Source organism: Bidens hawaiensis, unplaced genomic scaffold, assembly GCF_021521415.1.
Source record: "Bidens hawaiensis isolate Kalapana, Puna unplaced genomic scaffold, B.hawaiensis_p1.1 tig00021722_1, whole genome shotgun sequence".
In the NCBI taxonomy this organism is placed as follows: Eukaryota; Viridiplantae; Streptophyta; class Magnoliopsida; order Asterales; family Asteraceae; genus Bidens; species Bidens hawaiensis.
Window position 1 is genome coordinate 198,462 of NW_027493381.1, and position 17,241 is coordinate 215,702.

Below are 17,241 nucleotides of genomic sequence, written 5' to 3' on the forward strand. Positions count from 1 at the left end.
AAATAAATAAATAGAGTAGGAGTTGGTATGGGTCGGGCTAGTGTTGGGTAATGGATATGGGTAATGGACCTGGGTTATGAAAGAAGGAAGGAGAGTCCATGGGCTTAAGCCCATGATTTCTAAATATAAATACCATTAACCACCATTCCTCATTTCCATACACCACCAAAACACACACGACCCGAACCAAGATCCGAAGGCGAAAACCCGAGCTTGTTGGTGCTGGAACGTCGTGACGGACCAAAACAACATCAAGGCTTAACCGTGTTCGTAGTTCGACTCGTTCAAGGTACGTTTATAGTTAGAAATCGTTCGTATAGGTTCGGTTTGATTTGAGAAATGATAGATCTGAGTTTGTATGGTAAAAACGAATCCAACAAAGCTAATCTTACTGAAAATGGTTATGATTTGATGGGTTAATCGATTGATAAAAAGAACCCGTAACCTATATGCCTAAATCGCACCCTTTAAACATCGATGTTAGGTCGATTTGATGGTTGGGGTTTGTAGGCGCTGGTCAGACGATTCCGTGGATACCTAAATCGAGTTATTTGGTTAAGAACGAAGGATTTAAGAACGAACAGTAGCTGCAGATGACAACTTCGCCTGCAAGCTAAGTTCGCCTGATGAACTTCGCCTGCAAGCTAAGTTCGCCTGATGACAACTTCGCCTAAAGCCAAGTTCGCCTGATGACAACTTCGCCTAAAGCCAAGTTCGCCTGATGACAACTTCGCCTAAAGCCAAGTTCGCCTGATGACAACTTCGCCTAAAGCCAAGTTCGCCTGATGACAACTTCGCCTAAAGCCAAGTTCGCCTGATGACAACTTCGCCTAAAGCCAAGTTCGCCTGATGACAACTTCGCCTAAAGCTAAGTTCGCCTAAGGTTTAACTTCGCCTAAAGTCAAGTTCGATTAGAGAATAGATTAAAACGATAAGTAAAAGTAAGCTAATACTAGGCCACCAGATTAGATCAGGCGAGTATTGATACGTGTAACTTATACAGTCAGCCGAGCATAGTTAAAGAAGGGATTTACAACTATCAGAGGAAGAAGCAGAGTTCAGGTGAGTTTCTAGCCCCATTTCCTTGCTATGTTTTCGGGGCTGTGTGCATACTCGATATGAAGTGTGAATACACTTACCTTAAGTGGTAAGTGTATGCTATAGATGTTATATGAGGTATATATTTTATAATGCTTGTCGGTACGTGAACGATCTTCGGATATTGCACGTATCGCCAAGGATAGTAAATTCCAAGTGGTTGATAGTGTGTATGAATGTTATGATGTGACTTGTTTATTACGAAAATACTGAACTGATATGAAGTGTGATATAGGCGGGTAGAGGTAGAGTGTGTTAGAAGTGGCAAGAGTCTAGTAAGGGTGTTAGTGGCATAACGTGAGCGCGTGATAGGGAAAGCCTGTACGTGCCATCGTTATTATGTGTGTATGATTGTTGATGTTACTTGCTTAGTATGTAAATAATGTGCGGATAGGAAGTGGGTTATAGACAAGTAGAAGTATAGTGTGATAGAAGTGGATAGGGGTCTAGTAATAGAGTTAGGGGCATAACGTGAGCACGTGGTAGAGTGAGTCTATGCGTGTCTTCGTTATTAAAGTAGCACAAGTGGCATAAGTGGCATAAAGTGGCATAAGTGGCATAAACTGGCACAAGTGGCATAAGTGGCATAAAGTGGCACAAGTGGCATAAGTGGCATAAAGTGGCACAAGTGGCATAAAGTGGCACAAGTGGCATAAAGTGGCATAAGTGGCATCAATGGTTAAGCTGTAGGAGTAATTAATTGGCTAAGCTGTAGGGATAATTAAGTGGTTGAGAAGTAGCGGGTTAGACAGTGGGTTAAGTGTCTTCGGACACGTATATGATGCATGTGGTGGTTGTATGATAAGTTGCTTGATTAACTAGAACTCACTCAGCGTAGCTGACTTTTAGTATGCACGCAGGTGAGCTGATTATAGAGTTAGCATGAGGATGGCACATGGCCTGGATTGAACGGCTGGCATCTGAAGAAAGAAGAAAAGATGTTTTAAATATAAAGTTTTTGTTATGGTATCAAAGAAAAGATCTAATGTTTTGTAACAAATGATTGATGTTTTATATTCCGTGAAAATTTTTAATAAACTCTGATTTGCAGAACTGTGTTTATGAGTAAATCCGACGCTAAAGTAGGGCTACCGGGTTCGGGGCCTTACAAGTTGGTATCAGAGCATAAGTTCGAGAGATTTAAGCATCCTACATGCTTAGACTCGAACAGAGAATGAGATTTAAAATGAGAAAGAAAGAAGATGCCAGTTCAAGAATGCCATGTGTCGCTCAAGCAAGATCAGTAAAGGTAAAGTGTATGATTAAATGATATATGTTAATGAGAAAGAAAAGATATGTGATCGGCAGGGATAGGAATAATTGATTGTTTGATTTGACTAACTGCTTAAGTAGAACCAGCACAAAGAGACTCATAAAGGGAAGTGTATAGGACACGGAAAGCAACGTGATCAGCTAGTCACAGCTGGCCACTGTTATTACCTGTTAGCCTTGCTATCCTTGTACTAAATAGTTCCTTGAGTGATGATGTTTGTGTTTCCCTTTTTGAATACGATGGCTGGAGTTGGAGACATTGCTGGAGCTGGAGGTCGCACTGGACGACGCGGCAGGCCTCGTCGTGTCCAGCAACTTCCGGTTGAAACAGCTTCTAACATCGAAGATGAAGGAAGCGCAGCTGGAGGAGACCAGAACAACAACGAAGAGGTTCAACTTAGCCCTGCAGTCCAAGCAGCCATTGTTCAAGCTGTAGTTGTTGCTATGAAGAACCTGAATCCCGAAAGGTCTGCTGGAAGCCGAGAACAAACTGCTGAAGGGGCGGGTGGTGATGGTAGGAAGGATGGGGAAGGAGAAAGAGAGGCCTCGAGCGAGGATAAGTCCGTGAAGGTCGATGACAGGAAAAGAGGCCAAGATGGGTGCAACTATAAGTCCTTCAAAGGATGCGACCCGCCAAAGCTGACTGGGTTGGGAGACGCAATCGCTACTCTCCAATAGATAACCACAATGGACAAGAAAATCCGAATTAGCGAATGCCGTCCCGACCAAGCAGTGGGTTATGCCACTCAGTCATTTGAAGATGAGGCCATGTACTGGTGGGAAACTGTCGAACAAAGGAAGACCCGAGAGGAGATTAAGGCCATGAGGTGGGATGACCTTAAGGAGTTAGTGGTGAAAAGGTTCTGTGCTGATGCTGAGGTTGAGAGGGCCGAGATGAAATTTCTGAATCTAAAGGCGGACAAGATGACACATCGTGAGTACACCACTGAATTCAACCGCATGTCTATGCTGGTTCCTGACATGGTGAACACCGAGGCGAAACGGATCAAGTGCTACGTTAGAGGACTTCCCCAGAAGGTCCGCATGTTGGTCAGGGCCAACAAACCTGTTACCTTTGAGTCTGCGGTTGAGTTGGCGGAGATGGTCTATGATGATCTGGCGGCGGATGATGTGGAAGTAGAAGATGAGGAAAAAGGGAAAAGAACTAAAAGAGCTGGGGATGTCGTGGAGCGTGCAGGGAGAAAGACACAGAAGATGGCAGGAAGGGAAGCATGTAAGGTGTGCGGGAAGATGCACTTGGGGGAATGCAAGGCTGGTCCAAATCAGTGCTACCGATGTGGGAGGAAGGGGCACATCTCCCATGAATGCACCGAGGACCAGAAGTGTTACAAGTGTGGAAAGTCAGGTCACATAGCTAGGGAGTGTGGAGAAGCCGTGGCAGTGGGGGAAGGAAGAGGAAACGCGTGAAAGGATGGTCTATTAGCTGCTGAGGAGGTTGCAGGAGAATAAGTGGCATGTCACAGTTGTTTTATGTTTAGTAGTTAAAGAGTGTTTTATGTTACAGTTGAACCTATGTTTGTTTAGCAAGCTTGAATGATTTCCTTTTATGTTATGAAGTACTTGTGACATCTTGTGCTTTTGTATGAACGATCTATGAATTTATCTTGAATACATGTTGGTTATGATAAATAGTTGTGTGATGGTAAAGCGTCGCCTTAGGATTAGCGTTATTATATAAAACAAGGTTCCTCGGGAAGGCGATACGAGACTTGGTACATCGAGGGCTTCATGGACAAGCTACCATAATAGCTAAAACACATGATCACCGCTCGATGACTACAAGTCAGGAGTAAGAGGGATAACCCAGAAAGCAAAGGCAATTCAATAAATAGTGTAAATATAAGAAGTTTTCCTTTTATAGGGAATAAGTTAGGTTTCGGGGACGAAACCTCTTTAAGGGGGGAAGACTTGTAACATCCCGAAATTTCCAAAATGATATTAATTATATTACTTAATAATAGAGGGAAAGTTTACTCGGGTTATCGGGAAATAAATAAATAGAGTAGGAGTTGGTATGGGTCGGGCTAGTGTTGGGTAATGGATATGGGTTATGGACCTGGGTTATGAAAGAAGGAAGGAGAGTCCATGGGCTTAAGCCCATGATCCCTAAATATAAATACCATTAACCACCATTCCTCATTTCCATACACCACCAAAACACACACGACCCGAACCAAGATCCGAAGGCGAAAACCCGAGCTTGTTGGTGCTGGAACGTCGTGACGGACCAAAACAACATCAAGGCTTAACCGTGTTCGTAGTTCGACTCGTTCAAGGTACGTTTATAGTTAGAAATCGTTCGTATAGGTTCGGTTTGATTTGAGAAATGATAGATCTGAGTTTGTATGGTAAAAACGAATCCAACAAAGCTAATCTTACTGAAAATGGTTATGATTTGATGGGTTAATCGATTGATAAAAAGAACCCGTAACCTATATGCCTAAATCGCACCCTTTAAACATCGATGTTAGGTCGATTTGATGGTTGGGGTTTGTAGGCGCTGGTCAGACGATTCCGTGGATACCTAAATCGAGTTATTTGGTTAAGAACGAAGGATTTAAGAACGAACAGTAGCTGCAGACGACAACTTCGCCTGCAAGCTAAGTTCGCCTGATGAACTTCGCCTGCAAGCTAAGTTCGCCTGATGACAACTTCGCCTAAAGCCAAGTTCGCCTGATGACAACTTCGCCTAAAGCCAAGTTCGCCTGATGACAACTTCGCCTAAAGCCAAGTTCGCCTGATGACAACTTCGCCTAAAGCCAAGTTCGCCTGATGACAACTTCGCCTAAAGCCAAGTTCGCCTGATGACAACTTCGCCTAAAGCCAAGTTCGCCTGATGACAACTTCGCCTAAAGCCAAGTTCGCCTGATGACAACTTCGCCTTAAGCTAAGTTCGCCTAAGGTTTAACTTCGCCTAAAGTCAAGTTCGATTAGAGAATAGATTAAAACGATAAGTAAAAGTAAGCTAATACTAGGCCACCAGATTAGATCAGGCGAGTATTGATACGTGTAACTTATACAGTCAGCCGAGCATAGTTAAAGAAGGGATTTACAACTATCAGAGGAAGAAGCAGAGTTCAGGTGAGTTTCTAGCCCCATTTCCTTGCTATGTTTTCGGGGCTGTGTGCATACTCGATGTGAAGTGTGAATACACTTACCTTAAGTGGTAAGTGTATGCTATAGATGTTATATGAGGTATATATTTTATAATGCTTGTCGGTACGTGAACGATCTTCGGATATTGCACGTATCGCCAAGGATAGTAAATTCCAAGTGGTTGATAGTGTGTATGAATGTTATGATGTGACTTGTTTATTACGAAAATACTGAACTGATATGAAGTGTGATATAGGCGGGTAGAGGTAGAGTGTGTTAGAAGTGGCAAGAGTCTAGTAAGGGTGTTAGTGGCATAACGTGAGCGCGTGATAGGGAAAGCCTGTACGTGCCATCGTTATTATGTGTGTATGATTGTTGATGTTACTTGCTTAGTATGTAAATAATGTGCGGATAGGAAGTGGGTTATAGACAAGTAGAAGTATAGTGTGATAGAAGTGGATAGGGGTCTAGTAATAGAGTTAGGGGCATAACGTGAGCACGTGGTAGAGTGAGTCTATGCGTGTCTTCGTTATTAAAGTAGCACAAGTGGCATAAGTGGCATAAAGTGGCATAAGTGGCATAAAGTGGCACAAGTGGCACAAGTGGCATAAGTGGCATAAAGTGGCACAAGTGGCATAAGTGGCATAAGGTGGCACAAGTGGCATAAAGTGGCATAAGTGGCATCAATGGTTAAGCTGTAGGAGTAATTAATTGGCTAAGCTGTAGGGATAATTAAGTGGTTGAGAAGTAGCGGGTTAGACAGTGGGTTAAATGTCTTCGGACACGTATATGATGCATGTAGTGGTTTTATGATAAGTTTCTTGATTAACTAGAACTCACTCAGCGTAGCTGACTTTTAGTATGCACGCAGGTGAGCTGATTATAAAGTTAGCATGAGGATGGCACATGGCCTGGATTGAACGGCTGGCATCTGAAGAAGAAGAAAAGATGTTTTAAATATAAAGTTTTTGTTATGGTATCAAAGAAAAGATCTAATGTTTTGTAACAAATGATTGATGTTTTATATTCCGCGAAAATTTTTAATAAACTCTGATTTGCAGAACTGTGTTTATGAGTAAATCCGACGCTAAAGTAGGGCTACCGGGTTCGGGGCCTTACAGTGGCTAAGAAATAAATTTTTGTATAATAGAATTTGTAGAAAAATTTAACATTAAAGTTATAATTTTGTGTTTTTTCTTATACAGATTTAACACTTACCGAAGAACAAATAAAGAACTTGATGTTTTATGAGATTGAAAAAATATTACTACGGAATGCTTCAACGCTACGAAACTTTGAAACCTTGTCTTTCCCTGATGAACATTCTGTATCTACCTCTAACAATCTTTTGATCAACGAAGAGCTTAATTATGAACCGCAAGATCTTCAAAACGAGTATGAAAATCATTTTGTTTTATTGACTGAAGAACAAAGATATATTTTCCTTGAAATAACGAAAGTTGTTGAAATAAACAAAGGATGTGTTTTTTTATTTATGGTAATGGTGGAACTGAAAAAACGTTTCTATGGAAGACATTATCTGCAATCATAAGATCCAAATGTCAGATTGTATTAAATGTTGCTTATAGCGGAATTGCATCTTTGTTATTGACATGAGGTAGGACGACACACTCTAGATTTCATATTCAAATAAACCTGAATGAAGACTCTATTTGTACTATAAAGCCAAGAACCGATGATGCCCAACTTGTAAGTGAAGGCCAGATTAATAATATGGGATGAGGCACCAATAATTCATAAACATGCGCATTTGAAGCACTAGGTACGACTTTAAAAGACGTACTGAACTGTAACTCATTGCCGTTTGGTGGTAAAGTAATTGTTTTTGGAGGTGATTTCAGGCAAATTTTACCATTTGTTAAAAACGGAAGTAGACAAGACATAGTTAATTCTTCCTTAAGTTCATCCTACTTACGATCAGAATGCAAAGTCTTAAGACTTATTAAAATATGAGGTTGCATGTAGTCGGTGATTCCTCTTATATGGAACAAACCAAGTTTTTTGCTCAATGGTTGTTGGATTTAAGTGAAGGAAAAGTTGGTGGAAACAATGATGGGGAAGCAATTATTGAAATACCTGTTGATCTTCTCATTAAAGATTCGTTGGGTCCTGTTTCTGATCTTATTAACTTTGTTTACCCTTCTGTTCTATCAAACTACAGGCAAACAAATTTTTTGAAGAGAGAGCACTCCTTGCACCTACTGATGAAGTTGTTCATGATCGGTTGCTATCAATATTTCCAGGTAATGAAAAGGAATATTTAAGTCCAGATAGAATATGCCAGGAGGAGTATCTTAATGAAAATTTTTGATGAATCATTTTACTCACATGATATTCTAAACGGCCTAAAAATATTTGGTTTGCCGAATCATAAATTGGTGTTAAAGGTTGGGGTTCCGGTTATGCTTTTAAGGAATCTTGATCATAAAGGCGGGTTATCCAATGGAACTAGACTTCAAGTAACGTCACTAGGAAATCGTGTTATAAAAGCTCAAATTATATCTAGAACTAACATTGGGGAGCCAGTTTTTATACACATGACATCACTCACACTTACTGACAAAAAAATTCCTTTTAAGTTTCAACGAAGGCAATTTCCACGGGCCGTATGTTTGCAATGACGATAAATAAGAGTCAATGGCAGTCACTATCCAGAGTGGATTTGCTTTTGAAGGAGGCAGTTTTTTCGCATGGGCAGTTGTATGTAGCGTTATCTCAAGTGAAAAGTAGAGACGAACTTAAACTATTAATCATTGACAATGACGGTGATGTTACCAATACAACTAAAATGTGGTATACAAGGAGGTATTTAGAGAGTTCTGAAATAAAGTTAAAATTACCTTTGTTTAATTAATGTAATTTGATTCATGTATTGATTATGTTTGCAATTTATTTTATGGAAAACTAAATGTTTTAGATGTTTTTTTTTTAATTATTCTAATCCAAGTCTGTTAGATATGATTCCTATTAAAGTTTTTGTTAGTTATATTAACTATATTTTGCTTCTGTATGTAGTAAACAATTAAAGTAAAATAGGAGAACTAATAAATAATAATCAATTTGTGCATTTTAGGTTTTGAGAGTATGACTACACAAGTGGCGTAGTTAGTTTTAAGCAACATTTCAAACATATGTTTTGTGTTGCTTAACACCAATGATGATGCAATTATTCTCGAGAGGGGCTTACGGGCTTCTTTTCACTAAGTCATTTTTGTCTAACATTTATGCAACGGGTTTTATTTACCTGAAAGTTATATGCACACGCACTCAACAGGCGATGAAATATTCGCCAAATTTAATTCTTTAACGTCCATTGAAACCGAGCTTCCGTATGGCTATTACAGTCTACCGTACTGCACACATTCGGGTGGAATATAGAAAAGTGCATAGAATCATGGAGAGTTATTTATGGCTATTACAATCTACCGTACTGCACACCTTCGGGATGGTTCAAGAGGTTTTCGAGTCACGAATGGAAACATGACTACCCGAAGTTCAATCTAAATTCGGGGATGTCATACAAGTCAAATGAAGTCAACCCTTTCACCAAGAAGCCGGCTAAGGGACGAAGATACAAGATGCCAAAGGATTACGGAGAACCTATTTTTCATGGCATGCCCTTCGACGACGACTTTCTGTTTGACTTTGTTGCTTGGGAGTTTTAAAATATTCATGGTGAGGTCAGTATTCACTGTGAACGTACTCATGACCTCCGGTTCTTTTATGAACATGAACTGGCTGGTGTTGGTAGGAGTGACTTGATGAAGCTTCTCAAGTCACCTTTGTGTACTGTTGAAGACGTTCGCCGTGACAATACGGATGCTATCATTGGAAAATTCAACAAGTTTGTCCGTCTACTTGTTGAGAAGCTACCTTTCCAAGACAAAGACGATATATTCGAGTACGAGTTTGAGACCGACTGAAGACAGGAGCTAACGGGACAAATACAAAAGACTAGAGGGAGATTGTTAGGCCCATTTTGTAACTAGTCTTTCGTATTTATTTGTAATGAAATGTCTATGTATGTTAGCTAGTCGGTTTATGTTTACATGTATGTTTGGGCCTAAGGCTGTGTATTTTGGAGCCCATGGGCAGGAAATAATAGAAAGCACACGCTATATATAGTTTGCCATTTTACTTATCTTATCCACAAGTTTAAAACTCTCTCTTCTCTCTTTCTCTTCACCCTCACGGTGCAAATAATAACAAAACAAGATCCGAGATCTCGGTCCTCACTAGTGATTTCCGCTAGCAAGTGGAGAGGTTGATCCAAGTAGACTAGTTGTTGTGTTGTTAGATCCGGTCAGGAGACATCGGTTCCGCTAGCTAGTGGAGAGGTTGATCCAAGTAGACTAGTTGTTGTGTTGTTAGATCCGGTCAAAAGACCTACACTGTGCATTTGTTTACATGCTAAAGTTAAATTTGTTTTTAATTTATAATTTGAGTAGTGTTTTGTTATTTATAATATGTTTGTCAGTTTTTTATCTTATGAATCAACCTTCATTATTTAATTTACGATTTTTACTAATCTAAGTTAGTTGAATAATTACACAAATGGTTACCTTTTCCCTTGCCTGTGAGTTAGTTAAGTGTATATAGATGGGGGAGTGGCACTTATGGGCAAGTTAGAGAAACTACTTTTAGATCCATGTGGCATTTGTAATAATTTGTTTAACATGTTGCTTTCAATGCAAATTTAAATGATTTTCTTGATTTATTTGTGTTCCTCTTTTCAGTTGGGTGAACCTCATGGAGACCAATTAACGAACATACTGCAAGAGGAATTAATATTGATATGTGTCATATTTTGCCTATCTTAATGTATCAAATTTTCGAATCATTCTTTTTTACTGCTATGTAGACTATTCTATACCTCATGGAACAGTTTGAGAAATTAAATTTGGTTTTGACGGGGATAAATTGAAAATTATCGATTTGATGTTTCTGTTCTATTAACAACCCGTGTTGAACACGGGTTCCAACTTAGTTATCTTGATTTTTGTATATTAAAATATAAATTTTATTATATTAGAGTTGTTATTGTATCTTATAATTATTATTTGACGAGTCAACGCTTTACAACACGCATGCTTAATTTATCATTTTTATGTTTATATTTATTCAATTTTATAATGTCGTTGAAAGGCGTGGGTCTAAAAATAAGTTAATGTGATTATTCATATTATTAATATTATTTATTATTGAAGGGAAGATCAATTCGTTACTACATAGTAATCAAACACAACAATAAAATGGTAATGATCTATTTAATTCATTTGTCTATTTCATTCCCACATCCATTTCATTCCCTCATTTATTCGATTACATCATACCAAATAAACCCTTAATTTAAGAGAGATTAATTAGTGAATCATTTTTGTCTATATAACGTTTAAGTGACATTTTAACTAAACATTTAGTGAAAACCACTTAACATAGTCTTATATATCTCGTCATTGTTGCATAGGATCATACGTTGATTACACTCATACCATAATTGTTGCGTTGATTATATGTTGGCTACGTAAACCGGATTGATGTATATTTTTAGGTAAGTTTTTGTCTAATAGTTTTAAATACGTGTCTGTTTATGGAATCATGCATATCTTGTTTTTATTTATTGGGATTACTCCATAGAATAGTAACCAACTTTGCAAGTTGTTCCATTCAGGTCACTGATACAAACTTTTGTTCCAATCAAGTCACTGAACTTTCATTGTTTTTCCAATCCTAGACATTTTACCTGAATAGCAGGTAATTTAGGTTTTTTTTTTAATTTTCAATGTTTTACTTTGCATAATAACTTTTAAAGGTTATTAAAATTAGTAAAAATGCGAAATATAATTTTAAAATTCCGAATGTAAAAAAAGTTCGGAAAATGAGGTTCGGGTTAGAACGGATCAAGGTCGGAACAAGTCAAAACGGGTTTCGGGTTAGTTTTATTTTTTTTTGAACCAACGAATCAGCGCGTTTTCAACACGTTACAACTCGTTTTAATAGAAAAAGCGTTACAACTCGTTTTAACAGAAAAAGCTCGTTTAAGCGATTTTTCAGTTCGTTTTAGCACTTAACAGCTCGTTTAAGCGATTTTTCAGTTCGTTTCAGCACTTAACAGCTCGTTTAAGCAATTTTTCAGTTCGTTTCAGCACTTAACAGCTCGTTTAAGCGATTTTTCATTTCGTTTCAGAACTTAACAGCTCGTTTAAGCGATTTTTAAGTTCGTTTCAGCACTTAACAGCTCGTTTAAGCGATTTTTAAGTTCGTTTCAGCACCTAACAGCTCGTTTAAGTGATTTTCAGTTTGTTTTAGGACTTAACAGCTCGTTTAAGCTATTTTTAAGTTCGTTTCAGCACCTAACAGCTCGTTTAAGCGATTTTTAAGTTTGTTTCAGCACTTAATGAGCTGAAAAATACTTAAACGAGCTGTTAAGTGCTGAAACGAACTGAAAAATCACTTAAACGAGCTGTTAAGTGCTGAAACGAACCTAAAAATCGCTTAAACGAGCTGTTAGGTGCTGAAACAAACTGAAAAATCGCTTAAACGAGCTGTTAGGTGCTGAAACGAACTGAAAAATCACTTAATCGAGCTGTTATGTGCTGAAACGAACTAAAAAATCACTTAAACGAGCTGTTAAGTGCTGAAACGAACCTAAAAATCGCTTAAACGAGCTGTTAAGTGCTGAAACGACCTTAAAAATCGCTTAAACGAGCTGTTAAGTGCTGAAACGAACTGAAAAATTGCTTAAGCGAGCTGTTAAGTGCTGAAACGAACTTAAAAATCGCTTAAACGAGCTGTTAAGTGCTGAAACGAACTGAAAAAGTCGCTTAAACGAGCTTTTTCTGTTAAAACGAGTTGTAACGTGTTGAAAACGCGCTGATTCGTTGGTTTAAAGAAAAATAAAACTAACCCGAAACCCGTTTTGACATGTTCCGACCTTGACCCGTTCTAGCCTGAACCTTAATTTTCCGAACTTTTTTTGCAAATTTTCGGAATTTTAAAATTATATTTCGCATTTTTACTAATTTTCGCAACCTTAAAAAGTTATTATGCAAAGTAAAAACATTTAAAATTAAAAAAAAAACTAGATTACCTGCTATTCAGGTAAAATATTGAGGATTTGAACAAAAATGAAAGTTTAGTGACCTGATCGAAACAAAAAGTTTGTATCAGTGACCTGATTTGAACAACTTGCAAAGTTGGTTACTATTCTATGAAGTAATCCCTTATTTATTTAATGGTTGCTTGCATCAATCACTCAATATATTTGTTTCTTACATTCTCATTCGTTCCATGTATTATAAAATTTGATTTATCATTCAAATGCATAACCAACCAGTCCAATAATACATAACAAACTATGATAAAATGAACAGTTTTATTCAATATATAGCTTACCAAAAAAATGTATGAAAATGAAAATGGCAAAATAGATAAATGAATACAACTGCTAGCTATTTAAGTACCGAGAAACAATTTTTTAGCCAATAACAATATTCATTTGGACTCATATGTAATCTATATATAACAAAAGCGTTTAATGTATAAACAATTTTCAATACAAAGAACTCTATAACCAAATTAATGATTATGCAGTGACAAGCATATGATCTTAAATTAAAGAAAAATTGGATTTTAATAATCTCAACTTTGAAAATAGTTAGTCAATGGTCCTAACTTTCACACTATTTGTTTTCATTGAACTTTCGTTAAAAAAAACTTAACGGCGTTAAGTTTTTTTCAAATTTCAAACTGATATTTTAGGGCTTTTGATCGGAATGAGAATACGAGTCGATTGATGTAAAACTTACCTCGAAACTGTGGTCCAAACAACTAAAGGATGCTTCAATTCGGGTGTTTAAACTATTAATTTACAAAAATCAAGTTGTTTGAAGCGCCGTTTCAAGTTAAGTTTTACATCAATCGACTCGTATCCTCATTCCGATCAAAAGCCCTAAAATATCAGTTTGAAATTTGAAAAAAACTTAACGCCGTTAAGTTTTTTTTAACGAAGGTTCAATGAAAACAAATAGTGTGAAAGTTGGGACCAGTGACAGCTATTTTCAAAGTTGAGATTATTATTGGCCAACTGCATTAAGTTGGGATTATTAAAATCCAATTTTCCTAAATTAAAAGATAATTAGATGTGTATTCATTGATCCTTATCTATATAACTTTAGAAATGATACGTTTTATATATCATTTTCTAAGTATACTAATAGTTTATATAATTATATGCATATTTCATGCAGTCTGACTACATCTCCCCTTTAAAGGGTACATAAGGAAATTACGTGTTCCATCAAGCAAACCTGTCCTAGTTAATCTTTTCTTGTATTACTAATTACTATGACTTGGTGGTATCCACAAACTTGGTTGCGTTATAGAACTGGCAGGCAACCGAAGTAGTTCCTTAGTTATATTTTTTTTTCTTAAAGACGGGTTTTTTTACATCCTAGATAGTGAATCCAAAACCTTTAGGTGTTTAATAGACTTTTGTCTTTGACACTGACAATCAAAACAATTCGTTATCTCAACATGTTTTTTTCACCTCCTCACTTAAACCCATCACATTGGGTCTTATACATCACCAATGCAACTTTTATGATTTAACTCAAATATATTATGAAAAGTAAAAAAACCATAACTCATCAAAGATACTTGAACATAACTCCATCAAATAGATTTAATGATTGCCGTATAATTAGTTGAGGCTTCACAAGTTGGTGGGCCAGCTCGTGTAACTCTAATAACAAGTAGCTACGTTTTAGAGTTTAAGAAGTATTTAGGGGTTAATTAGTTTTTTCGTTACCATGTTTGCTTGAGTTTATAAATATATGAGAGATTCATAATTAAGGTTTTTGAGTTATGTTTTCTTGATAATATAATTGAGAGTTATCCAGTAATTTATTGTTTGTGTTTTTGCTTGGTGTTCATATCGATTCGGAACTTGAAGAGTGTTTATGTTGCAGTGCCAATATTGGCGCAAGTGACCTTTCGTTTCAAAAATTGTTCACAACATATATTACGATTCTCATAGTGTTCGAGCTTCTTATTAAATCCGTCCAATACACACACATAGAAGGTTGTTTGATATTGGTTTTGTATTGAACTCTCAATACATGAACAAATTTAAGTTGATAATTTCAGTAAACAAGAAAACACTTGCATATGCTACTTAACTATCAAACATAATATGGTTATATAATTATTTACGACAATATTTCTTCCTCTCACATTGTATCTAATGCTAACTACGTACAAATAGATATGTTTTTGTTAAAGACATTAAAAGATAAGATGAATTAGATGACTATCAATTCTTTAAAAGTTATTAGGGACATAAGAGACATGGTAAATAAAAAACATTATTGTTAACTTTTATCTAGTTATATCACATTCTAAACGTGTAAACAACCTATACTCCTATAAATAAACAATCAATATTATATATAATGCACCAATGAAGGGTAAATTAAGACGTTTAGATTAAGGGATTTACAATCAAATATGCATGAGGTAGAACATTAATAAGGGACACAAATGTCATTATAACATCAAATCTCATTGCACTGTCTTCAAAATAATTACAAGTTTCATCCCTTAAAATTACACAATTGGTCCATGGTCTTTTACGTATATATTATTTTATTTTCATTTTTAACCCAACTACCCCCACGGTTTTTAAACGGTCATAACTTTTTCGTACGTTAATATTTTTTAAAATAAATGGCATCATAAAAACGAGCATTTTATTATCTTTAATTTGATTATCATATTGCTGTAGTTTTCAAAGTAAAAGAAATTACGCAAAAGTGTGTCCGGTTTGCTTTTGATGGTTTTTTAATTAAACAATGAGTCCACTTTACATGTTTTTTTGTCGTCAAAAACCAAAACTAAACTGTTTCTAAATAAAACCCAACTAAACCGAACCATTACCAATGATTAGGTTCTGATTTAGTTTGTACTTTGATAAAAAAAAATTGAGTTAAAAATTTAAAACAAGAATTATAATCTGCATATATCTTCACTTCAAACTAATCATCAACTAATACATTATTAAGAGAATCATACTATGAACAGATATAACTTTGGTCATATAAATAATAACCTTATTAGAATAAATAGAATGCGAAATTATAACAAGAACAAAGATTATAAAAAACCATACTGGAAATTTGATTAAATTAAAGTTGTAATAGACGAGTTTGCTCGTATTAAATAAAACTTTAGTTAACTATATTTTAACTATGTCTAATATATATTATATCTCATACTAAATAAGTAAATAATTAGCATTTCAATATGTACGGTCAGCTCCGGTTTCAACCGTGAAACCAAACTGGTGAACCGTCTCGTAGTTTCAAACAAAATAATGAACACCCAAAAATTTGTTACATGATTATCAAAGTACGTGTTTCCAGTTTCCCGCTGCATCGTGCGAGAACTCTTCTAGTTTTAAAGAATATTTCTTTAAGAAAATGTTCTTTCTTTTTAATTCTAATTCAAGTATAACATTGTTATATTTAAAGAACTTTTTTAAAACTAGAAAACTAAGTAACTACCAAAAAACCTTAAATATCAAATACTCCTATAAGAAACATAGATATAATAGGAAGCCAACAATATTTGTTCATTCATCCATATCTCCAATATCCATAACATATTTAGAAATTACACATTCATCAATTTCTATCAATCTTTATACTTCATAAATTATACAAAGCATGCGTACACATTTCATCTTCCCTCAAAAATCAAAATGCTACCGGACCGAATTACGTGTCCGATCAAGCAAACCAGCCATAATAACTCTTTTCTTATAATGCTCAGACTCAGTATCCATCAACTCAGTCGTGTCAGTAACCGAGTCCACTCGCTTAACACGTCCCAAAGGCACCAAGTAAAACCAAATAGATGTACAAAGTATGGAGTATATTCTTCCATAAATAACAAGCACAATTAGGCTTAGTAAAAGAAACAAACACCAACGAATATTATTCAAATTATTGCTAGCTGATTTGATCGAAATTAAACTTCTAGAATCGGCTGAGTCTTGTAGTTCGGATTGTGATAGTTGTTTATTGTATGGTGATGATGGTTTAGGTAGTGAAGTTGATTTTGCTAAAGGTAATGAGACCGAGTCTGTTTGAGACAACGATTTTTGTTCCGAACATGAACGAGAATTGTTGGTACAACATAGAAAGTGCCGAGGCTGGCACCCTGTAACGTTGTACCTCTCTTCTGACCCGTACTTGTTGTAGCAACAAGTACTACTGTTAATTAGGTTGGATTTATTTAAGGATGATACATTGGATGAAATTGGATCTAAAATGTCCATTGGAGATGATGTTTTTGGTTCAGACGGCCATCGAGAATTGGAGTTTTTGGATGAAGAGGAAGAACTCGAGTATGAAGTGCTAGTGGCTCGTGAAGACGAAAGTAAATTTGAACGGCTGGATGCATCCTCGACATCCATTGTTTCGCTAGCACACGCATTAACGTCTTCTGATTGCTTGCCGGTTTTCTCAAATGATAAAAATGCGTCGCTTGTGTCTGAAGCGATTGATGATTTGGAATTACTGCGAGTCTTCTTAGCCTGTTGACGAACATAAATAAACATGAACATTAGTCAATTCATAAACATTTTATAAAAAGTACAAAATATGAATGTCTGAATGTTCAGTTCATCTAGAAGATGATATTTTAAACCAGTTCTACAGAAACTACAGCAAT